This window comes from Eulemur rufifrons, chromosome 18 (genome assembly GCF_041146395.1).
Source record: "Eulemur rufifrons isolate Redbay chromosome 18, OSU_ERuf_1, whole genome shotgun sequence".
In the NCBI taxonomy this organism is placed as follows: domain Eukaryota; kingdom Metazoa; phylum Chordata; class Mammalia; order Primates; family Lemuridae; genus Eulemur; species Eulemur rufifrons.
The window spans coordinates 45,513,969-45,540,410 of NC_091000.1; the positions used below are offsets into that span (position 1 = coordinate 45,513,969).

Genomic DNA, 26,442 nt, shown 5'->3' on the forward strand with positions numbered 1-26,442 from the left:
AAGCAAACTATTCTCCACACAGAACCTAGAGCACTTTTAAAGATATAAATTAGATCGTGTTATTTTTCCTACCGAAATTCTTCTATAGCATTCCGTTGTTCTTAGAATGGAATCTAGAAGGTTCTGCAAGTCTCTGCATGATTTGCTCATGATTTGTTTTTATCTTATTTTGTTCTTTTCTCTCCCTTTATATATTACATTTTCACCAAACTGGCCTTCACCTGGTCCCTGCTTGGAAGACACTAAGCTCCCTCTTGCTTTATAATCTTGGACTTCACTGCTCCCTGCTACAACAGCGCTCACTTATGCCTAGTGCTTTCGTATTGTTCACATCTCTCCTTAAAATACCGCTTTCCTAGAGAGGCCATGTCAATTCATTGTATATTTAAAACAAACAAATAAACAAAAGATACCTGTTTTCTCCTTATTTCTCAATGTCAACACTTTATTTCCTCGGCAATGCTATTTTGTTTATATCTTTCCTTGTCCATTGCCAGTCTTTCCCACTAGTATCAGAGAACTATCAGGGACCATAACTTTTTATCCACCGCACACTCACACTCCAGCAGAGTGCTGGGCACATGCTGTGTGCCCCCGTATCACTGAATGGGGCAGTGTGGTAGACAGGAAAAAAGGAGGCTTTGGAATCCCAGATTTCCAACTTGACAGTAGTGTAACCTTGAAAACTCTTCTGGCCTCAGTTTCATCATCTGTAAAAAGTATAGAGTTTTAACAACCTAGCTAGGTTGAGAGGATGAACGCACTCATGAGTTAATTCATGCAAAAATTTCCAAGAATGGAGCCTAGCATTTAGTAGATCAATTGGTGATGGCAATGAAGAAGATTGGATTCCAAACCCTCCTTTCTTCGCTCAATTGCCCTTGATACAGAATTATCAGTATAACTACAAGCTAAAACTGCCACAGATGAAATTCCCTGGTTCCCTGCTTTTCCTTATTTCTTACAGTAAAACATGAGTGTTAGATTCAGGTCAGAAAATCACTGGAACTTCATTTTGATTATGATGACAATGTTATCAGCCTTGCCAGATTAAAGCAATCACCACCTCGGCGTTGTTTCTATGGGCAGGCAAGTGGACGGTGTGCATTATGATTAAATAACACAGAGTCTGTTCTGCCTCTTGCATAGAATTAATTTTGGTATAGCTTCCATTTCATTAAAGGAGCACTTTAAAACAGGTCAAGTGTAACCAAGACTAAATTGAAAATGCATTATTCTATTTTGGTAGGCCCTCTAAGCTGATACATATTTAATGTAATTTTATAAGGAAGTTCAAATGTCAGGCAGACTACTTTAAGGAAACAAATGCCTGAAGTCTCACACTAGGTAATTTTAGAATAAACACTCAGTATATCTCCTCTACTATCCTGGAGCATTTTCTGGACAGAAGATAAGCCATTTGTCTGAGTTATGTGGCATAAACCTGACAGTAGTACATTGAACACTGTTCTCTTTATTGTCTGTGTTTCTTTGGGATTTCTTTTATGCTTTCAAGAATATCTTGTATTTTTTCTATGTTTTCTTTTTCAGTATTGCATTCTTGGAATTATGGAAGTTTAATGAAATTTAGTTTCCTTCTTTACTGTCTATCCACAGTATACACAATTTTACTTATCAGATTGCTCAATTAGCTAGACAACCACAGTAACTTTTAACTTTTCACCAGATGTAAAGCAGCTCCTTGTAGATAAAACCACTTTCTGTGGTAGCAAACACCACTCAAAAAAAAAAAAAAAAAGAACATTTCATTTCTATGACTGTCCTGATTTTTCAAAAATGAGTGATTGGACTAACGGGTCATGTACTTTGGGCATTTGCATTTGTCATAGCGGTTTGGAATTTGGGCAAGAAGGATGAAGTGTACTGTGGAGTTATAAGTTGTGCCCATAAATAATTAAGTATAGTGTTTGGCTCTCAAAACATCCAAATCAATTGAAAGAGGAGTGGGTTGAAATTACTTCCCTTCCTGTGGAGTACTTTGGGGAAATCCCAAATGAGAATTTCTGGGTCTCATGTTTAAATTTGTGCCATGGATTTTAAAATATCACTGAATTTTTCAGGAATATTTTACCAGATATGAAGACACTCCAATTTGATCCTTTTCCAAAAGAAAAATCTACAAGCATTTATGCTGCCATGTCTAATTTCTTTCTTTCTTTCTTTCTAAAATTTTTTATTTGCATATATTCATAGGGCACAAGTGCAATTTTGCTACATGGATATATTGCCTTGTGGTGAAACCAGGGTGTTTGGTGCATCCATCATTGAAACAATGCACATTGTACCCACCAAACAACCTCCCATCATCCATCCTCCACTACCCCCACCCCTCCACTACCCCCACTCCTCTGAGTCTCCATTGTCCATCATTCCCTACTCTGCATCCAAGTGTGCACTATATTTAGTTTCCACTTATACGTAAGAACATGCAGCATTTTTCTTTCTGTGTCTTGAGTTGTTTCACTTAAGATAATGGCCTCCAGTTCACCCATTTTACTGCAAAAGACATTGTTTCTTCCTTTTTTGTAGCTGAATAGTATTCCATTTTGTATATATATGACATTTTATTTATCCAGTCCTCCATAGATGGACATTTAGGTTGCTTCTGTGTCTTTATTATTGTGAATAGTTCTGCAATAAACATATGAGTGCAGGTATCCTTTTGATGTGATGATTTCTTTTCCTCTGGGTAGTACCCAGTAGTGGGATTACTGGATTGAATGATAGTTTTATTTTTAGTTTTTTGAGACATCTCCATACTGTTTTCCTGAGATGTACTAATTTACATCCCCACCAACAGTTTATAAAAGTTTCCTTTTCTCTCCTTTCCAATATCTCTTCTTGTTTGTCTTTTTAAAAATAGCCATTCTGATTATTGTAAGATGATATCTCATTGTGGTTTTAATTTGTGTTTAACTAATGATTAGTGATGTTAAACATTTTTTCTATGCTTTTTGGCCATTTGTCTTCTTTTGAGAAATGTCTATTCATATATTTAGCTCACTTTTAATGGAATTATTTGGTTTTTGTTGTTGTTGTTGAGTTGTTTGATCTCTTTGTAAATTCTGGATATGGCTCCACTGTCAGACGTATAGTTTGCAAATATTTTCTATCATTCCAGAGGTCGTCTGCTCACTCTGTTATGTCTTTTGCTGTGAAAGAGCCTTTTAGTTTAATTAAGTGCCATTTGTCTATTTTTGGTTTTATTACCTGAATTTTTGAGGTCTTCATTATAAATTCTTTGCCTAGACCAATGTCCAGAAGAGTTTTCCCTCCGTTTTTTTCTAGTATATTTTAGTTTCAGGTTTTATTGTCCTACATATGTGTAGGAGAGCCTGGTTTCTCTGTCTCTTCTCAGCCAAGCCATAGCTGCAGCCCTATCAGCTCAAACTTGGCGTGAGGGCAGGGCATGGCCCAGTGTCAAGCTGTCAACATGGTGCTTTGGGTCAGTGACCAGAGAGATTGGGGCCCCTCCTAGGTGAGCAGCAAGAGCAAGAAGCTGTGGGGAGTGGGGTCTGCTCGTGTTTCAGTCTCAACAGCAGCCAACAGCAGGGCAGTGGGGACCTTCCCAGAGGTGTATGGGAGCTCCCCTCTCTCTCTGTGGGGCAGTGTAGTGGCAGCAGCCACATCTGTAGATCCCCGATATCTAGGCTTTCAGAGTGGTGCCCAGCTGAAGCTGCTCCAGGCTCAGATGCCTGTAGGATTCCATGTAGGTTCCCTTTCTGGAGCAACATCTCTGTGCAGTCTCGAAGCAGCTCCCTACATTAGGCCTGAGGCCCAAGTGGTTTGATAGATTCTCCCATAGCCTAGATCATAAAAGCTCATTTCAGAGTGTGGAGTCTTGGGGGTTTATGTCTTACTGCTTCCCCATGTGCAGGAGCTTCTTTTGGCCCTCAGCCATTCCCCACCTGGGCAAGCTGCCTTGAACCTACTCCTTACTTACTTCTGGTGCTTCTTGTTACTACTCTGGTGAATCTTACCATTCTATCCTAGATGATCTGTTCCAAATGACAGTATCTACTTACTATTCTGGTTCTTCTCCATGGAGGAGGCACATACTACCTGTGCCTAGTCACTTCAATTTTTTTCTACTGCCCAGATCACCCTGCCTAGAGCCTACTGCCACTTAGAAAACCCTAAGATACCTCAAAGCCCATATTCCTCTGCCCCTCTGTTCTCTTTAGCAGTAAATGGCAGCACATGGCCTCACATCTTCATCCTGGTAATAAAGATGGAAATCTGAACATTATCTTAAACTTCTCCCTTACCTAGCCCCCAAAATCCAGAATCTTCAAGTTCTATATATTTTACTTTTCAAGGATATCTCATATTTATCTCTACTTTTTAAACTACCATGTTTCACTTGGGCCAACTGCAATTGCCTTTTAACTATTAATATCTCTTGCTTCTTGTCTGTTTTTTTTTTTTTTATTAAGTAACTACAGTGGTCTTATGAAAACTCAAGGTCTTTTCATATTACTTTCCTATTTTAAATCTTTCAGTGTTCTCCATAACTTTCACAGTAAATTTCTGCTCCTTAACTTAGTCCAAGCATCTTACATGATCCCTGTTTATCTCATGGTTTCATCTCTGTCACTTTTCCAAATGCAACCATTTATCCAAATGACAAGAAGTTCCACAATATGTCAAACTCTTTTGTTTCTCTATGGCTTTGCTACATTTCTTTTTAATCTATTACCTTACCTTTTATAACTGAGCTTAGGCTTAACCTATCCAGAAGGCTGTTTGGGATGCCTCAGCCTAATTTGGAACCCTCTTACTTGTGATCTTATACTATCTTTTTTGTGTCTTATCAAAAACTCAGGACTCTTTCTCTGAATTTGTAGGTGACGAGTGCTTGAATCTCTGTCAAACCTAATGATCCTCACTTAGTATTAATCTTACCTAAACTCTCTGAGGAATTTTGATCTCTGGAACACCAGCTCTTTTTGAAACATCTTCCATTTCTGTATTCTGTGTCTCAGCACCTGATACGCTCCCATCTCTCTTGCCACTTCTGTGTTCTTCCAAGGCTCCTTGTCATCCTCCCTCTGTGGAACTAGGGGTATTTTCTGCAACTTGGTCTTTAGATTTTTGAACATTTTTCTATGATTTATTCCCTGGGGTATCATTTCTTATGTTTAGGACTACCACCTTTAAGGGTAGACAAATCCTATATATTTATTTTCAATCCAGAATCCATCTCTAGCCATGTAAGGGAAGCTGTAGGAAAACTGTGAGAAGAGGGTTTATAACTCGCATGAACAGTTGTTCAGGTTGTACTTTGCGCCCTAGGGGTGCCATTCACATCATAGACATTATACTTTAGTATAGTAAAATATTTCAGTCAAGTGGCAGTAAAATATTTTGTTCTAATAAAATCAGTATGACAATTTTATGACAGATAGAAGTACAATATCTTCAGTAAGTGGTACCTTTTTCTTCTTTGCACAGATGTGCCATAAGGATTCATGATAGACTTAAGTTTGATATTTGCCATCTATTAATACATTTTGGAAGCTATAGAGATTACTGTCTCTCATCTAGAAAAATTTAAAGATGAAAGACTAAATGTATTTGGGCACTAATGCAGAATGAGGAGAAAAAACTATTTGGAACTAAATGTATTTCCACTGATAAGGAACAAGGGTTTTCTGTGAACTTAAATAGTCATAAAAGAAATCAGGTCTTCCTCTTGGGGTAAAGTGACCTTATTGGAAAAAGTCCGTATGTATGTATTCTACTTATGATGGCTGAGTAACAAATATCCTAAAACCTAATGGCTTAAAGCAATGACATTTATTTTGCTCACAAATATGTGAACAGGGCTCAGCAAGGACAATGCTCTTAGCTCACTTGGTATCAGCTGAAAGGCTTTAAGGCTCGGGGCAAAAATCATGTGGATGCTCATTGACCCTAATGTCTGCCAGCTGGGGGCTGAAACAGCTGAGGTTCCTTGAGCATCTCTCTCTCTCTATGGAAACTCCCTATCTGATCTCCCCAGCACAATGGCTTCAGGGACGCTAGCATTCTTACATAGCATCTCAGAGTTGAAGCTTTGACTGGGGGGAGAGTGGGCAAGGGCAATATACAAAACCTAAACTTTTGTACCCCCATAATATGCTGAAATAAAAATAAAAAAATAGGAAGCAACTTTATATTTGTAAAACTCCTATTTTTTTCTAGTTATAAATTGAGACATATTCATTTTATGTATTTTACAAAATACAAAAGTATACTAGAATAAAACTCATTCAGAACTCCATCATTAAAGAATGTATATAATTAAAAAAAAAAAAACATTGTGTGTGTCATGAAAGAAAACCAGGCAAGAGTTGTATCACCTTTTATGACCTATCCTTGGAGTCACACAGTATCACTTCTGCCATATTAAGTTGATCAAAGAAGTTACAAAGGCCCAACTAATCTCAAAGGGGAGGCAAGATAGGGATCTCCACTTGATAGAGGATTGTCAATGTCACATTATGGGAAGCACATGTGGAAGGGAATATATTCTAGTATAGCCATTAAAAGGAGTTCTAGAAGGGCCATGAGATACCAACTGGAAAGTATGTTGTCCATGCCAGAGAGAATTTCAGTTTGGACAGTCTCAAAAAACAATAGAAGTACCTCAAAAGAAAGCCATCATTTGGGCACCTGCCATACCAGGACCTCAACAGCAGATTATGAGAGTACTACTATTTGTTCTTTTTACCAGGATAGAACTATCTCCATAAGATTCCATAAAATCTGTCTTTATTTCATTCCTTATTTCTAATTTTTAACCAATAACTTTTACTTCTTCATTTTAAATATCAATCATGATTAATATTTCTTCTCTTTTGTCATCAACCTTGCCCAAGTACTCAACAGCTAGCTCCTATCTTCCTTTTGTTCCCCCAACCTAGCCTTATTGGTACCAATGCATCTATTCATTTCTAGCATCTTAAGCAATTTTCAAATAAACACAAAAGTTGAAAGAATTATGCAGTAAACACCAGTATATCAAACACCAGAATTTCTAAAATTTTTCTAATTTTACTTTATTATGTATTTATTCATCTATCCATCCCTCTATTCATTCATAAATTATATTGTTTTTATCATGCATGTCAGAGTAAGTTGCATACAAAACTATGCTTCCTTCCTGAATAATTCAGAATGCGTATAATTAACTGGCATTCAATATTTGTGTATGGTTCTTTTGTTAGATAAAATTTACATATACAGTAATTCTTTACTTAATGGTGTGGCTAGGATCTTAGAAACTGTGACTTTAAGCAAAGTAGTGTACAACAGGTCCTTGAATAATGTCATGTTCAATGCTGTTTCATTATAACATTGATAAGGGAAAAATGGTTTCATTGTACATTGCTTTGCTAAAAGATGCAGTTTCTAAGACCCTATGGTTGATAGTTAAATGAGGACTTAATGTACTGAAATGTATAAATCTTAAATGCCTCACATGACAGCTGACAATGCATTATTTTTTAAGCCTCATTTTTATTATGCCATTCCCCTTCTCAAGAAAACCAACTGGTTTCCTATTGTCTACCAGAACAAGCCCCCCAAGTCTTTTCTCAATACAACCATGTTAATGCTCCAATTATTTTTGAAACTGTTCCCTTTTCTTTCTATGGTATATTACATCTGTGTGTCCCTCTGAAAAAAAGTTAGAGGACTGTGAAAGTGCTTTGACACATTGGGCTGTGGACAAATAACTCTTAAGTACAACACCTAGGTTAAATATTCAGGCTCTGCCATTGAGGGTAAACTAAGTCAAGTCTTAGTTTTCTAATCTTTAAATTGTAAGTCTGTCAAAAAAGTTTCTTGTCAGGGTTAGTGATAACAGGTACAGTACCTGTTGGGATGCTTAACACAAAGTAGGTGCTCATTAAGTATTTTTATTAATGCTAGTAAGACATAGTAAAGTTCCAACCTCAAGAAACTTAAAATCCAACCCCATACTATGCTAATAACAAAATAATTTTCAATATAAAATAATATCTTAACCTCAAATATAATTTTTTAAAATATAATTCTAGTATGTATTAAGCAGCAAGCAAAACCTCTCTTTATACTTGGGCCGAAAGAAGCTATCTACAAATTATATGTTGTTCTGTTCTTCATTTGTGTTCACATGGGAGTGAATGAACATAGTGAGGGATAAGGTATATGAAAAAATGTATGAATGGACTATATTTCTATTTTTCTTTAAATCTCCTTCAACTACCCTGAATATATACTCTCCAAACTATCTTTATCGTAAGGTCTGATTTTCTGAATACTTACACTGAAAAACTTTGATCTCTTGGGTAAGATGTTGAACTCAGTACTTGAAACATAAATGTGCAATAAATGTTAACTATTATTATTATATTTTTCCATGTAGAAAACATATAAGTCAAAGAAAAGGCTCAACCAACTTAAGAAAATTTCTCTTTCATATAATGTAGGCTCATGTAAAAAATGAGTATGGTATTATAACTCACTTTGTAAGACCTAGAAATACAATAATCAAATGAAGTTTTTGTAGAGTTATTAAATAATTATAATATTTTTTGCTGTTTTTTAGCCATCTTTTCCCATTCTTAGAACAAGTAAGTTTTTGCAAAACAAAGCTCTTCAATTATACCAAGTAAAATTTTCCTACCAGTACATAGAATAGTGACATTTAAATTGTTTTTTGCTTTTAAGCGTATGTATTTTGTCTAATATTTTAGGCGGGCTGTCACAAAAAATAATTTTTATATTTTGTTTTTCCCTGCTTTCAACAAAACCATCTTGAAATAGTGGGAATGTAGAGTTGAGGAATCAAGAAAGCAATTAGTATGGAACTCTTAACAATTGGGTTACCTCTCTAGCCCTTCAAGTTCAATGTAAGTTCTAAGAGGTAAGAGGCCATATTCTTTGCACATAGCACAGACCAAGTACTAAAGATCTTTGCTTAATAAATAAATAACTAGTTGATTATAGTTTGGTAGCAAAATTTTTTCTTCTGGTATATTGAAGGCCTGAGATGAGTCAATAAATAATCATTATATTTTCATTTTCTGAAGGTAAAAATTAAGAGTTAATAAATCTGAGAATTTTGGCATATTATGAGGGGAAGTGTTATGTTTACGGGTTTAAGTATAACGTTCCCCTAGTTAATCCTCTCCCTGGTGGCAGCGAGAAAGATATATTCTCCTAATTTTCTCCTTGTCTCCCTTCCATAGAAAGAAGAGATGGGAAACAATTCACATGGTTATTGAATTTCATCTTAAATTGGTCCATTGATATGTCACTATTTCTTCATATAGCTTTGGTTGTAAATTTTAATGAAATGAGAATCAAATGAGGGAATACATGATGTGTCTCTGCAGTAATTAGTGCAATAGAGATTTGACAATTATCCAGTTAACCTGATCAACAAAGACAGCCAATTTGGGTAGTTTATGTCTCAAAGTGAATTTATTTGGCCTAGTCAATCCAAATTGCCTATGCACTTTAATTACATTAACAACACAGCTGCCAACATTCTCTTCACTGTAGGATACATGGAAAGAGATCGAAAATAGGGGGTTATGAAGTACACAGAAAGGAAACATATATTAGATGATAGCAAGTAGCCAAGTAAATGTAGCTGAGGGAAGTAAAAAAGCAGTACTCAATTGTAACATGCAAAAAAATAAAAAAGAAGCCAATGTTATCAAAAATTTAAAATAGAGATTTAATGTCTAATAACATAAGAAATAAAATAGGAGAGACAGAGAAGAGGAGGAAACCATGTCAACTTATTATCTTTTGTTTAAATGGATTAAAGATAATCAAAAACTCTGACTTTTTTTTTTTTTTTTTTTTTTTTGACAGAGTCTCGCACTGTTGCCCAGGTTAGAGTGCTGTGGCGTCAGCCTAGCTCACAGCAACCTCAATCTCCTGAGTCTAAGCAATCCTTCTGCCTCAGCCTCCTGAGTAGCTGGGACTACAGGCACGTGACACCATGCCCGGCTAACTTTTTTCTATATATATTTTTAGCTGTCCAGATCATTTCTTTCTATTTTTAGTAGAAACGGGGTCTCGCTCTTGCTCAGGCTGGTCTCAAACTGCTGACCTCGAGGGATCCACCCGCCTGGGCCTCCCAGAGTGCTAGGATTACAGGCGTGAGCCACTGCGCCTGGCAACTCTGACTTCTGTAACTTTTAATATCTCAAACAATTCCTCTTTAATTTATTTGAAAGATCTCAACTAAAATATGTCCAGGTCTTTGACTTAATCAGTCTTTACAGATGATAGATCTAGATGTAGCCCATTGTCATGAATTGGGAAATCCACAGAATAAAATTATTTCTTAAAATAAAATCATAGGTGAAAAATTCAAGGATACAATTACCAAACTACGTTAGACAATATGCATTTAAAGAAAGCTTGTACAGTTTGTTGTCCTCAAAGATATTTAGAAAACAGAAATACAAATTTGACTTCAGATCAATTTTTCTGGCATTGACTTTTTACTTGAGGAAATCCAGAGGAGAAAGTTATGATTTCTCAGAGTATCGACAGATAGCATCCAGTCCCTTTACTGTGAGTTCCACCTCCTATCCTTACCCTCCAAAATCCCAGAAAACTATTAATTGATGGATAGGTAGACTTTGAACGTGTATGCTGTCATTTCATCAATGATTCATTACACTGAAATACACGAGTATCTGCAAAAATTAAAATAAATTGAATGGAATCTGTTACATTTAAAATAAATCCTTTCTATTGGAAAAGAAACTACAATTGCAAGGTTGTTTTTGTTTCTGCTTGGTATAATATGACAGATGGTCAGTAATGAGGCATGATTTCCATCCCTGGCACCACAAAACTACGTTACTCATTTGCTTTCAGAGTAATAATGGGAACCAAATACTGCCCACTTTAGCTTTATTATCTGCCTGGAAAAACAATTTCCAACATTATCACAGTACTATAGTCACAAAAATTAGAGCTGCATCATTAATTCCCTGGGGCCCATTTACGAGCAATAGTTTTAATCTTCAGTATTTCTTGTTAGGAGAAATGCACCTTAAGTCAAGCAAGGCTGAATATCAAGAATGAGGATGTAAAAACTTGCAGATATTATCATCTGTTGTCAAGATTGGGGTTATTTTTCTAACTGCATTGAAAATATCTAGGCACTATTCCCTTCTTCCTACAAAGGAGTTCACCATGTATTTTCCAGAGCAGCATTGTCTGTCTGACAGAACTTTCTGGAATGATGGAAATATTCTGTAGCTATGTTGTCCAATATAGGAATCACTAAGCACTTTTAGTTATTGAATACTTGCCATGTGGCCAGAGCAAGTGAAGAACTGATTTTTAAACTTTATATAATTGCAATTAATTTAAACTTAAATAGCCACCATGGCTAAGGATACTATACTAGACAGTAGAGTTCTAGAGTCAATTCCCAGAAATACAAGTAGTAACATATGAATAGACCAATTTAAGATGAAATTCAATAACCATGTGAATTGTTTCCCATCTCTTCTTTCTACTGAAGTGAGACAAGGGAAAATTATGAGAATATATCTTTACTTGTTACTGTAAATTCACCTGGATGGAATATATATTTTTTAGCCATCTCCCAAAGCAATTTTTTTTAGTTTCACTTGAAGGGCCCATACTATGAGAAAAGACTTCTCTGATCACCTGTGGGATGGCTTAGAGCTACTTGCATCATTAGGCTGGTTTAAAAGACATGAGATCCTAAGCTCATCTCACAAGTCTACTAATTTATGTTATACTAAGAAAGATGAAATTACAAAAATATGGAAGTATAATATTGAAGAGTTTAAACTAAATTAAATGGTCTATTTTATAAATGTCAAGATTTCCCCTGCCAGTATTATTTAATATCTTGTCTCTAATCTCCTGTTCTGCCTGCCCTCTTCCAACAGGTGGTTGGCATGACTTCTTTTCTGAGTTCTTTAGGAGCCTGTGCTTGGCTGGGCATTGCATCAAGAGATCTGAGGTATTTACTGTCCTGGTGATAGGCCAGAGTTCTTCAGCTAAGAAGACCCAAGACATAAAGACTAAATATCAACAGTAATCCCATGTCCCATTGTGCTTGATTCATGAGCCAACCTGCTGCCTCATTTTTGAATTTCATTTCTACAAACATAGTCTTTCTTACCAACTAACTCTGTATTCAACTAAAATTGTTTTCACCCTGGACTTCCCTGAAAGAGAGTCTCCCTCTTCTTAAAGGATGTTAAGAGTATCAATAGAATGTAAACTGATTAAACATTGAAAAAAGACTACATTCATTTACTATAGTGTTCAAGGAAATAAAATGTTATTGATCCCAGTGAACATTCTATTCAGGGATTTAGTCACTGACAATAGTTAAAAGTGGAATTAAAAGCAGTCCTTAGAAACCATGAAGTCAAATTTCCTTGTTTGACAGATGCAGCCCTTCCCCCACTAGCCATCCATATGTGTTCATATGAAAGTACATTAAAAAGTTCTTCCAGAAATAGAAAAACTGAAAAGACCAATAACAAGTAATGAGATTGAATTAGTAACAAAAAAATCTCCCAACAAAGAAAAGCCCGGGACTAGATGAATTCACAACCAAATTCTACCAAATGTACAAAGAAGAATATATATGAATCCTCTTCAAACTGTTCCAAAAAATAAAGAAGAAGGCAATTCTACCTAAGTCACTCTATGAGGCCAGTATCACCAATACCAAAACCAGACAAGGGCACAATAACAACAATGACAAACTACAGACCATTATCCCTAATGAACACTAAAGTAAAGAGAACCTGCAGAATGAGAGAAAATATTTTCAAGGTATGCATCTGTAAGGGGACTAAATTCCAGAATTTACAAGGACCTCAACTCAAAATCATCAACAACAATAAAACCTCGAATACTTCCATTAAAAAGTAAACAAAGGACATGAGTGGACATTTTTCAAAAGAAGACATACAAATAGCCGATAGGCATATGAAAAAATGGTCAAAATCACTAATCATTAGAGCTGGAGAAACATGGCAGAGTAAAGGTGACCTTCTGGCTCTCTGCTCCCAGAGAAAGAAGTGAAGAACTTGCACTGCTACTCATGAGTGGATCACTCCCCAGCAAGCACAGCATTGTGAAACTGCAGAGAAACAGCGTGGGACACACAGCACAGGAAGAAAAAAAAAAAAAAAAAAAGATGTCTAGGAGATAAGTCTGGAGAAGTCTGGAGAGTGCAAGATAAACGATAGAGAATAGAGCCTGGGATGGCTGCACCCACCTAGCCAGAGAGTGCAGTGGGATCTGACCCACAGGAGAACATCCTGCTTCCCCACTGACCTCCACACCCACTCAGACAGGGACCTGCCTGAAGTAGGTGCAAAATTGCGGCAGGAGACGTTGGGCTCTGTGGAGAGGGGACAATAGTGGAAAGCATCTTGAACTCCCCGGAGCTCTGTGCTAGGACTGCACTGGGCGGGGGAGGAATTGGTCTCATTACCACCGGAGGGAGTTAGGAGACAGGCACCCCGACCCCAGCAGTCAGTGGGACCAGAACAATGGAGGTGAACACTGAAAAGGGGGCTCTACCCTGGAAACCGCTGCAGACAGGCTGGCTCAGGGTAGATCAAAAGGTGCAAGACCTCCTGCCAGACAAGTGTGAGATTGCAGGAGGGTGACACACAAGAGACAATGAGCATCCTGTTGACTCGGCTCCCCCATCTGGCATCCTCCAACTCTTGAATAGTCACTCCAAGCGCTAGCGCTCTGTGGGTGGGCAGCCGCCATTTTGGGGGTCCACAACCCAGATACTCTGGTGCCCTATGGTTTCGGGCAGCACCCTTCCTCCAGCCTGGGGACTTCCCTGAAAGGCTCTTCCCTTCCATTACCTATTGTCAACTAGCCGGGCCTGTTTCATTGGGTGAATTTTGAGCACTTCATCATTCGTGGGAGGCTACCACCTGAGGGATTCCCAGGTGCTGGGGTGCTGGGCTGTCTTGGGCATCACTCCTCCCCCTAGTGCAGTGACTTTCACTCCAAAAGTGGTGGGCGCCACCCCTGGAGATAGGGAGAGGCAAGAAAAGCCACTTTCCCTGTGTTACTGGTGTGAATCTGCGGGGCCTTGGCGCAGATCAATAGTTTACAGCCCAACAGCCCAGTGACTCAGCCTTTCAGACTGGCTTAGATCATCTAGTAGGATCATAACTCTGGGGCCTGCTCTCTGTGTCCGGGAAGCTACCAACAGTGGGGTTCCTCATCAGAAAAGGAAAATCCTGGCCAGAGGCCACAGCAGATGCACCAAGTAACCCCTCCCATCAGGAGCAGCCTCCCAAGTGTGGTGGAAGAATCCTGAATAACATATTAGGGGCTCCCCCTAGTGGCAGATCAAGCAACCATAGACGCACACACAGCCAGGCTGGGTAGGCAGCAGCTGCAATCTGCCTTGCTCCTACCACCACTTTAAGGAGGGATAGGGTCCAAGTATCCCTCTGGAGTGACAAGGTCCTTCCTAAAGATTGGGGCATTAGTATTCCTCACCCGGGGACCAGAAACCAACACAGAGGCATCATATTACCTTGATAACTGGCTCCTCCACACAATCTACAGCCAATGACAGAGAGGGTAACCCATAGCTCAACACAGTGCCCTCTATCTCAAGCTATTAGAGGGCAGTGGAGTTATACACACAGGTGCGATTCACCACATGAGCTTAAGCTGGGGGACCAAACTCACTAATCCCCACTAGCAAGAGATGAAGACAACCGGTCAGAGTTAACCCAACTTGCCAAAATACCTCTAAGGCAACATAAGACCAGAGTGGCTCCTCCCACCACTGTTAAGGAACATCCCTTGGGGGCTTGAAGTTAAGGGCACAAACCAGTACTAGCACTCCCAGTTCTCAATCAATTACCCTGATGAGAAAGAACCAGAGAAAGAACACAGGGAACATGAAAGAGCAGACAGAACAGTCACCCCCAAAAGAAATCATGAGACCCTCAAAATCAGATACTAATTTAAATGAAATAATTAAATTGACGGAGGAAGAATTCCAAATATGGATTGTAAGGAAACTCAATGAAATTGAAGAGAAAATAGAAACCAAACACAAAGAAACCACAAGAACAATACAGGCAATGAATGAAAATTTCTCTAAAGAAATTGAAATATTACCAAAAAACCCAACAGAAATCCTGGAAATGACAGAGGCATTCAAAGAACTTCAAAACACAGTGGGAAGTCTTAAAAATAGAATGGATCACACAGAGGACAGAATTTCAGAGCTTGAAGGTAATGCCTATGTGCTAAACAAATCAGATGAAGAAAAAGAACACAGAAGGAAGAGACAGGAACAGAACATACAAGAATTGTGGGATTATGTAAAGAAAGCAAATATAAGAACTATAGGCATCCAGGAGAGAGAAGAAGAAAATAAACAAGGGCTAGAAAATCTATTTCTTGGAATAATGGAGGAAATTGTGGCTGGCCTCACCAGAAACCTAGATATCCAGATACAAGAAGCACACAGAACTCCTGGGAGACCCAATGTGAAAAGGCAAACACCACATCACATACTTATCAGACTGACCAAAGTAAACACAAAAGAGGAAATCCTTTGCACAGTAAGACGGAAACAACAGAAAATGTACAAAGGAAAACCTATCAGGCTAACTGCAGACTTCTCAAATGAAACCCTACAAGCCAAAAGGGACTGGGGACCCATCCTCAATCTTCCTAAACAGAATAATGGCCAAACTAGAATTCTTTACCTGGCAAAACTGAGCTTCATCTATGAGAGAGAAATAAAGACTATCCCAGACAAGCAATCACTGATGGAATTTGCAAAGACCAGACATGCTCTGCAGGAAGTACTCAGACCTCCATTATACACTGAGCAGCACAATACACACCCACCAAATTAAAAACACTCAAGAGTTAAAGTCCAGAGCCCAGATTCCACAATGGCTCGAGAGGTAAAACAAAACAATAAGAACTTATCCCACAATATGAACAGAAATATACCCCAAATATCAATCCTCTCAATAAATGTGAATGGCTTGAATTGTCCTTTGAAGAGACATAGACTGGCTGAGTGGATAAAATACCATAAGCCAAGTATCTGTTGTTTCCAGGAAATGCATCTAACCCACAAAGAGGCTTTCAGACTCAATGTCAAGGATTAGAAAACAAATTTTCAGGCAAATGGAAACCAAAAGAGAGTGGGAGTACTGATTCTGATTTCAGACAGAATAAATTTTAAAATAGCAAAAGTAAAGAAAGACAAAGACGGTTACTATATAATGGTGAAAGGAAAAATCCAACAAGAAGACTTAACAATTCTTAATATTTATGCACCCAACACAGGAATACTCAGAAACATAAATCGAACCCTGTATAAACTAAATAGCATGATAAATAGTAATACCACAGGAGCGGGGGATTTCAACAACCCACTGTCTGAAATGGAAAGATCCTCAAAACAAAAAAATAAGCAAAGAAATAATGGATTTAAACAGAGCACTAGAACAAATGGGTCTAACAGACATCTACAGAACATTCCACCCAAATAAAGCCAAATATACATTCTTCTCATCAGCTCATGGAACTTTCTCCAAAATCGACCACATCGTAGGCCACAAATCAGATCTCAACAAATTTTAAAAAATACAAATTATACCATGTATCTTCTCAGACCATAGTGGTATAAAACTAGAGATCAATTCCAACGGAAACACTCACCGCTTCACAAAGTCATGGAAATTAAACAATCTATTGCTGAATGACTGCTGGGTGAAGGAAAAGATTCAGATGGAGATCAAAAAATTCTTTGAATTAAATGATAATGGGGACACAAGCTATCAAAATCTGTAGAATACAGCAAAAGCATTCCTGAGAGGAAAACTAATACCATTAAATGCTCACTTCCAAAAGACAGAAAGGTCACAAATCAACAAACTAATAAACCGTCTCAAGGAACTGGAAAAGGAAGAGCAAATTAATTCTAAACCTAGCAGAAGAAATGAAATAACTAAGATTAGAACAGAACTAAATGAAATTGAAAACAAAAGAACTATACAGAAGATCAATAAAACCAAAAGCTGTTTTTTCAAAAAGATAAACAAAATTGATAGCCCTCTTGCTAGATTGACAAGAACTAGAAAGGAAAGGACTTTAATAAACTCAATCAGAAATAAAAAAGGAGAAGTCACTACAGACATCAAGGAAATACAAAACATTACATTTGAATACTGTAAAAATCTATATGCCCCAAAGCTACAAAATATGGAGTAAATGGACAAATTCTTAGAAACACACAATCTCCCTAAGCTCAAGCAGGAGGAAATAGAACTCCTGAACAGACCAATACCAAGTGCAGAAATTTGAGCAGCAATAAAAAATCTTCCAAAAAAAACATCCAGACCAGATGGGTACACACCTGAATTTTACCAAACTTACAAAGAAGAACTCATACCTTTACTGCAAAAATTATTCCACAACACTGAGAAGTATGATATCTTCCCCAATTCACTCTATGAAGCCAATATCACCTTGATACCAAAGCCAGAAAGGATGTAGCAAAAAAAGAAAAATACAGATCAATATCCCTCATGAATATGCAAAAATTCTCAACAAAATTTTAGAAAACTGAATCCAACAGCACATCAAAAACTAATTCACCATGACCAGGTGGGCTTTATCCCAGGGATGCAAGGCTGGTTCAACATATGCAAATTTATAAATGTAATTCACCACATGAATAAAAGCAAGAACAAAGACCATATGATTCTCTCAATAGATGCAGAGAAAGCATTTGATAAAATCCAGCACAATTTTATGATAAAAACCTTTAATAAAATAGGCATAGATGGGACATTCCTTAAAATTATTAAGTCCATATATGATAAACCCACAGCCAATATCATATTGAATGGGGAAAAATTGAAAGCATTCCCACTTAGAACTGGAACCAGACAAGGTTTCCCACTATCTCCACTTCTATTCAACATAGTTCTGGACTTCCTTTCTAGAGCAATCAGACAAGAGAAGGGAATTAAGAGTGTCAGAATGGAGGCAGAAGAGGTCAAACTCCCACTCTTTGCTGATGATATGCTTTTATATCTAGAAAATTCCAAGGATTCAGCCAAAAGCCTCTTGGAATTGATAAACGAATTCAGTAAAGTCTCAGGATACAAAATCAATGCACACAAATCAGTAGCATTCATATACAACAATAACAGTCAAGCTGAAAATCAAATCAAAGATGCAACACTTCACATTAGCATCAAAGAAATTTAAATATTTAGTAATATATTTAATGAAGGAGGTAATAGATATTCATAGGGAGAACCACAAAACACTAAGAAAAGAAATTGTAGATGACGTGCACAGATGGAAATCCCTACCATGCTCATGGATTGCTAGGATCAATATTGTTAAAGTGTCCATTCTACCTAACGTGATCTGCACAATTAATGCAATCCCTATCAAAATTCTACCATCATTCTTTACAGATTTAGAAAAAATAATTCTACACTTAATCTGGACCCAGAGAAGACCTTATATATCCAAAGCAATCTTAAGCAAAAAGAAAAAATTGGGAGGCATCAGTCTTCCAGACTTCAATCTTTACTATAAGGCTGTAGTAACCAAAACAGCATGGTACTGGCACAAGAACAGAGATATAGACCTTTGGAATAGGACAGAAATCCCAGATAAAACCATCCTCATATCATCATCTAATCTTTGACTAAGCAGACAAAAGTATACATTGGGGAAAAGAATCTCTATTCAATAAGTGGTGCTGGAGAAACTGGATATCCATATGCAGAAGATTGAAACTGGATCTCCACCTTTCACCTCCCACAAAAATCAACTCATGTTGGATAATGGACTTAAACCTAAGGCATGAAACCTTGAGAATTCTGGAAGAAAATATGGGGAAGATTCTTTTAGACATCGGCCTAGGTAAAGAATTTATGAAGAAGACCCCCAAAGCAATCACAGCAGCAACAAAAATAAACAAATGGGACCTGATCAAATTAAAAAGTTTCTGCATAGCCAAGGAAACTGTCCTTAGAGTGAATAGACAACCTATAGAATGGGAGAAAATATTTGCTTTCTACGTATCTGATAAACGACTGAGAACAAGAATCTATATAGGACTTAAGAAAATCAACAAGAAAAAATCAGACAACCCCATCAGTAAATGGGCAAAGACATGAACAGAAACTTTTCAAAAGAAGACAGAATAATGGCCAACAATCATATAAAAAAGTGCTCAACGTCTCTAAATCATTAGCAAAATGCAAATCAAAACTACAATGAGATATGCCTATATCAAAACATCACATGTATCCCATAAATATGTACAACTATGTATCTTTAATAATTAAAAATTAAAAAAACAGCTTGCATTCACCTGGCATCAATATAACATAGATATGTCACAATTTGAATTGGAGGTGATCTCAATCATCTGGCAATTGTCAAACAGTGAAATAGTCTATTGTATTGATGACATCATCATGTGTAATTAGATCTAATGAACAGGAAGGGCCAATACTCTGAATGCCTTATTATGATATGAATGTTCCAGAGGGTAGGAGAAAAAAAATCTACACATAGTGAGGGTCTGGCCAAATAGGTGAATTTTTCTTGACTCTCATACTCTGCTGCATTCTAAGTACATTCTTTCTAGAGTGAAGGGCAAATATTGTGTGTTACCTTAGTATTAGAGACAAAGAGTGCTTGGTAGGACTCTGAATTTTAGAGGCAGCATAAACACCACTTTGGAATAATGCTCGAGCCTCTTTATCAGATAACTCAGAAGGCTGCAGTTCTGAGTGAGGCCTAGAATGAGAGAAGATCTGCAGCAGCTTCAGCTGTAATACAAGCAGTCTTGATGCCAGAGAAATAATAAATGGCAAACTCCATACTACTAGAAGTATCATGATAAATACAAAGGCAATCTAGGTTCTCTCTCAAGCTCCAAATGGAGAAGTCCAGTGAAAACCCTAATGTCTTTGATCAAGGCCATACTATTGCAGCAGAGTTCTCTTCACCATTTAGAAAGCAGTTCCTGGCATTTTACTTGGCCCTAGAAAGATTGAAGCCCTGACCATGGACATCAGTTGACCACTTGAGTTGAGCTTTACCTGATGAGCTTTATAACACATGTCACATTGCCTGGTAGCCAGAGCAGCAATTCATTGAGCAATGGAACTTGCCCATTATGAAGAGGTAGGGTTGGTGTTATATGATGGGGAAGCAAGGAATATTTTGAAATCTGGAGAATCCATGGCAGCATTTTTTTCATTTACCCACATCCAGGTTTAACTTCAAATGGAATAATTACAGCAACTGCAACCTCTCAAGGGCATAATAATTGGGATTGGAGGTCAGAGACACCTCACCCGTAAGCCACTCAGACTGACAAACAGAAGTGACAATGAAGAATGAGGGATACTTGAAATAAGTGTTAGAAGAAAGAGATAATGAATCCGTTATGGCTTGGCAGCTGCAGTAGAAAAAGCTCATTCTACGAATCCATGTCTTTTACATTTTTCCTTAGAAATTGTGGCTAACAATCATCTATAAGAATCCATGATGAGATGGAATAAGGGCCTGTGTTTCTGGGTGGTGCAAAGGAAGGATGATAGCAGGTACTGTCGGTGTTCCACCAAGATCCTTTCTGGTCCCACTCACTGTTTCTGGACATGCCTCCTTCAGCTTTTGGCTGCTTTTGTTTCTAAAGTCCTACAACTGTGATTCTCTTTCACAAACTGTCCTTTGGAGTCTTGGACAGTTTGCCCGCATGAAAAGAAAGTCACAGTGTCAGGAAGTATTTCTCTGCCTGAACACTGCTGAGCCAATTAATGGCAAGTAAGGGAGGATGAAAGCCTAGCTCCCTTGCCCCAAGAGGGGACTAACGGAAGTGCATTTTATACACCAGCATCCCCATGCAGGTGCAGGGAACTCTCTGGATTTCTTCCTCTTCGCTAAGCTGCTTCTTTCTCTTCTTTGATGGCTTGTCCTAGGAATATTCCCATAGTAATTCATTGAAGACAATTCTCAATTCAAGATCTGCTCTGGGCAACCTGGCCCAAGACAAATTCCTATTACATATTTATCTGGAAAATTTGAGTAGGATATTTGAATCTGGAAGTCATGACAGAGATTTAAGTTAAAAATATCTGAGAGTTATTGGCCTATTGATTATATATAAAGTCATGAGGTTAGATGAGATCACTCAAGGAGTAAATTTATATAAAGAAAAAGCTTCAGAACATAAGAAGGTCTCAGACTTTCTTAATCTTCCTCTACCACATTTACTAATCCAACTAAATTTATACTCATTTCCTTAGCTTTGGTTTCAGGACAGACCTTTACTCAGACTCTATGAAAGTGCTCAAATTAATCCATCTCATTTCCAGTTATTTCCTAATTATTCATCCTACTTCATCAACCTATCAAACTTATCCTCTAAAGGTATGTAGTCTGAGGCTGATTTGTAGGTCCCTTGTATAAGCAAGCCAAGATGGATCTCTCAATAAATCAGAACATTAAACACCTGTTCAGAGGTGCAAGTGCTTGGCTCAGATTCAGTTGAAAGAATTCCCAGTACATTTTACATATGGGCAACATTTTCACTTTGACCTTGCTGGAAAACAGTTTGGAATCTTATAGGCAAATCTGGGAAAATGTGGAGAAAGAAAGATTTACAGAAGTAAAATTAAAGTATGTATTTGATCGAAAGAAAATGCCTATTTAAAATACTGTGATCTGATAATGCCTTGTACACAGTACACCCTCAAAAAATATTTGTTGAGTAAATTGTGTTGACTATACCATGCATCTTTATTTATTGCAGAATGAACTAGGATACATAGACAAAGGAAAGCTTTAGGAATAATATTTTATAAACGATATACCATCTTTACCTTAACATATATTTCTAGGTAGAGAGCAACTGAACAATTTAAATGAACCTTTGTCAAGTAAATGGGGTCTAGAAAATACAATAGGAAATGATGGATACTGACTGGAATATCATTTTGTTAAGGTAGTGGCTTTTGAATTTCTTTTTAAAGATAGATCAAGTTTTGTGAGCTGCTTCCTACACACACCAAAAAGCAAAGTATTTTACTTAAAAGAAAATTCTCTTGACTTGAATTGGAAATACAAGGCTTTTCTTCCTTTTGACGGTTTGCTTTTGAAAGGTTTTTCTTATGAGATACATAATACACTGTTGCTAGTTAAGTGTAATGATCCTTCCTTCACCCTAGAAGAAATTTAAAAAAGGCCAAATTTGGCTAATTTTTCATCTTGAGAAACCTATTTGTGAGCAATATGTGTATTAAAAAGCAGCAGCAAGAACTACTATCAAAAGCAGTTTTTTTTTAAAGTAAGTGATGGATTAATGAATGCTGCTTTGTTCATACTCAAGATATTTTTACAATCTCACATACATTGTATTAAACCTGTATAGCTTCTCTGTAGCTTTTGGGTCAACTTTAATATATCCATGGCATACCGACCTTACTAGAATAAAAAAGAGCATAGGTATAACTATCTTATATTTATTAAAACAAACTAGAAATATAAACTAATTTAAAAAGTAAACATTGGAGTTACCAGAAAATTCAAAGTATAATTGCTATTGAATAACATATGGTACAAAGGTTCAGAGGTAAAAAATAAGGATGTTATTTCTGATGTCTATTAACAATTCAACATTTATTATTTATATTTGAATTTTCATTTTTACAATAGCGAGTTTATATTTGTATAATAATGTGTAATACTGAAGGGTAAAAACAATAATGTTCCATTTCATACACATTTACTAAAAATGTCTCAAGGACCTTGATGGGTTCTAGATCCATTTCTCTGTTTCCAAGTCTATGACTAAAGAGAATGTATTCTATTATTCAAAGTCCCATCTCAAAGCTCCTTAAAAACTATGTACCTTCTTCCTCATAATTTGTTTTCCAGCTTTCATTCCTTGCACTTACATGTCTTTAAACACGCTTTCCTGACAGTTGATCAATTCACACCCATTCTTCAAGTCCCTATTTATACACCACTCTTCTAAGAAACCTTTTCTGGTGCTATTCCGTCCTAAGTAAATGGAAGTGATCGCTCTCTGAACTCCTTGTTCATCCCAGTGGAGTCAGCCAGGATATGCTTAATTCCTGCAGCAATGAGTTGTGCCAACACGTGTGGAGCATTGCCTACCAGGGATGCTCATTAGGACTCAGCGCTGAAAGATTTTGTTGGGGGCTGGTTGTGTAGGCACCCACAGGTACTAAAATTCCAGACTCCAGAAGGAAACCAGGTGTCTAGGATGGCTGTATTGTTTGAAGTCCAGACATACTGAATTATTCTTACCGGGTACGGTGGTGCTCCACTTCCAAAATCTAAGATCCCAGATGCCAGACAAGTGATAATCTTGCCAGAATGCTTTTCTAAGAAAAGGAGTCCCAACCTGTTATGGTAACTCTTTTGTACACAGGGAGTTATGCAGTTCTGCTATATCTATATATCTATCTATATCTAGGTCTATATCTATATCTTATCTCAACTCTCTTAGTACAAGCTTGCTGAGAACTGGTTAAGGATTTTTTCTTTACTCCGTCATTCCTAGTAAAGAACAAGATTCCTGATATGACACTCACAAATAGTGACGATTAGAAGGTCTGCTGATTCAGTAGGAAACTGCAAGAAATAGCCAGGGCGGCAGACTTAATAGGAAGGACAGGTCTGTCGTCCCAGCCTGGATGGAGTCCTCTGTCCCAAAGGAGAGGGGACGGCACAAACGTATAAATGATGAGGAAGTCACCCATTATGAGTAATACTATTGTTGACACAAAATAATTTATTATGTTAAAAATAAGTATACTTTTTAAGGAAACAGGAATATGCAGTATTGTTCCAATAAAATAACATCAGATCACTAACATATTTCATAAGTCTGTTGATTTTGTAATTTATTCTTATTCTTAGAAAACAAAGTATATATTATAGATCATGTCTCAAAATTCACTCGTTTGAAAAGAGATTTACTGAACATTTATTTGATGCTGTTACTGAGATATTAATGTTAAGAACTCCATAATAAAAATAGCTATATATTTACACAGGGCCAAACACTGTTCTAAGCACCACTCCAAGAGGTAGATACTGTAATGTGTTCTCCACTCCAAGAGGTAGATACTGTAATGTGTTCTCCCTTTACAGATAAGATTAATTAAGGAAGTCAAATAACCTTCCTAAGCAGTTATGCTGGTATATATCCTCTTAATCACCCTGTTAATACTGATTCTCACATTCTTGAAAAGCTCAGTCTTTCTTTGACATAAAAATTATTTCCATAAAAGTAGAGAAAAAACCCATCTGTTCTACTTTTTATATTTTCTTCTCCAACACTTTAAAAATTAAAGAACTCAAGTGTTTCTAGATTTTACCATTTCACATTTGGTAAGTTATGTGGTCTTAATGAATAGTTTATCACTTAGTAATTCATGAAAAAGTAAGGACTTAACATGTTCATCATTTACAACTGTCATTCTGAACATAAATAAAAGGAAAGTTATACTGGATTAAATAAATTTATGTGCAATGAAATCCGTTTATTCCTACCACTGTCTGATAGTTGAGTTTCTTTTTTTATGGTACAATTAAAGTGATGTTTAAGAAGACAACTTTTCATTTCTTTCTGCATAGGATGCATTTTTATAATTAATTGTCTCCCACATAGGAATATAATTAATACATCTCAGAACCTGGAAGAACTCATAGAAGAGAAACCACACTCTTGAATTTTTTATTTCTTAAAAAATAAATTAAAAGGCTAAAAGTTATAAACAAGCTGCATTATGTCAAACTCAAAGAGCAGTTTAGAAATGCAGATATAATTTTACCCCTAGAAAACAATATTTGATGTGACAAGGAAGTTGTCAGTATTGTTTACAAGTTTTTAGGTTGTTACTTATTTAATATTAATATTTAAGTTCAGAAAGATAATGTTCTGTGGCTGTGGGCAAGGCTCTTCATTAGGAGAGTAAGGTGACAGACATTTGAAAGGCGTTGTTTCAATTTGCACATACTTAAGAAAACCTTCTTCAGGTGACTGGTACATCATCATCCCTGTGTGATAGACGAGGCAATTATTTTTCAGGGAGGTTAAGTGAATGTTTCCTCCAGCCTTGGCACCTCACCCCTGTAATCCTAGCACTCTGGGAGGATGAGGTGGGAGGGTCACTTGAAGGCAGGAGTTCGAGACGGGCCTGAGCAAGAGTGAGACCCCCATCTCTACTAAAAATTAAAAAAAAAATTAGCCAGGCTTGGGGGTGTGCACCTGTACTTCCAGCTACGTGGGAGGCTGAGGCAGGAGAATAGCTTGAGCCTGGGTGTTTGAGGTTGCTATGAGCTATGATGACACCACAGCACTCTAGCCTAGGCCACAGAGTGAGACTCTGTCTCAAAAAAAAAAAAAAAAAAAAAAACCAAAAAACAATAGTGTATATCTGGGCCACATACGTAGGAAGTGACAGAGCAGTGACTTAAACTCAGATCCTCGCTCTCCAGAGTTAGCACTCTCAACCAGTAGGCCACATTGCCTCTCAAATATCTCTGAAGGGGACCAAATTTGAATGTAATTAGAAATGTTCAGTACCAAGTATGGAGATACAATTCTTTATGCGTCTCTGCACATCTAACAAACAGAAGTATTGACTGCTTTTGCTCTGGACTTCTTTTAAAGGATGTTTGTATAGTAGATGATGTTGCAAGACAGATATGGTCTTTCCATGGAGGAATAGGCAGGCATGCTTACTGTCTATTAAAAATGTTAGTTTCCACAATGCCTGATATTTATTACTATTTTGGGGACCCTCTTCAAGGAAAATATAAAATTACTAATGCAAAGTTAAGTTCAGGAACATGGAAGAACCCTGGCAAGTGAGAGGCCCTGAAATGGAAGTTCCAGCTATGGCAAATCTTTCTTGATCCTAATTATATTTTTGAAAGTCATAAATTTCCATTTTGACAAATGGCTCTAAATTACTTTTCACTTCCCAAGTACCATGTCTATATGTCACATAGAGCCCCATTTTGGAGAATAGCTCTTACGTTTTGTTTTCTAGGCAAAATAAAAATCTAGAGTATATCTCTCAAGCCAAAATCTTTTCAACACTCTGGTGTCTTGCTTTGATTTATAGACAGTCTAGATAATATTTTGTTTTTTCATCCACTGACTCGATAACCTAAATCTGACCAACCTAACATTTTATATTAAATTTATTTCTAAAACCTGCCCTGGTGACAAGAATAGTTAAATTCCAGCAGAGTTGAGCTCAAACTCCAGAAAAATTAAATTCGTGGGAATTGTACCAAGAATGTTGATATAGTTTCAACTTGGGTATGTGGCAG

At 37.1% G+C, this 26,442-nt stretch overlaps 1 protein-coding gene across 2 annotated transcripts in view; it reads right to left on the reverse strand.

Moving 5' to 3' along the window:
• MARCHF1 (membrane associated ring-CH-type finger 1) overlaps window positions 1–26,442 on the reverse strand; it is a 275,802-nt gene that overhangs the window by 124,886 nt on the left and 124,474 nt on the right. The gene's annotated exons all lie outside the window — the stretch shown is intronic.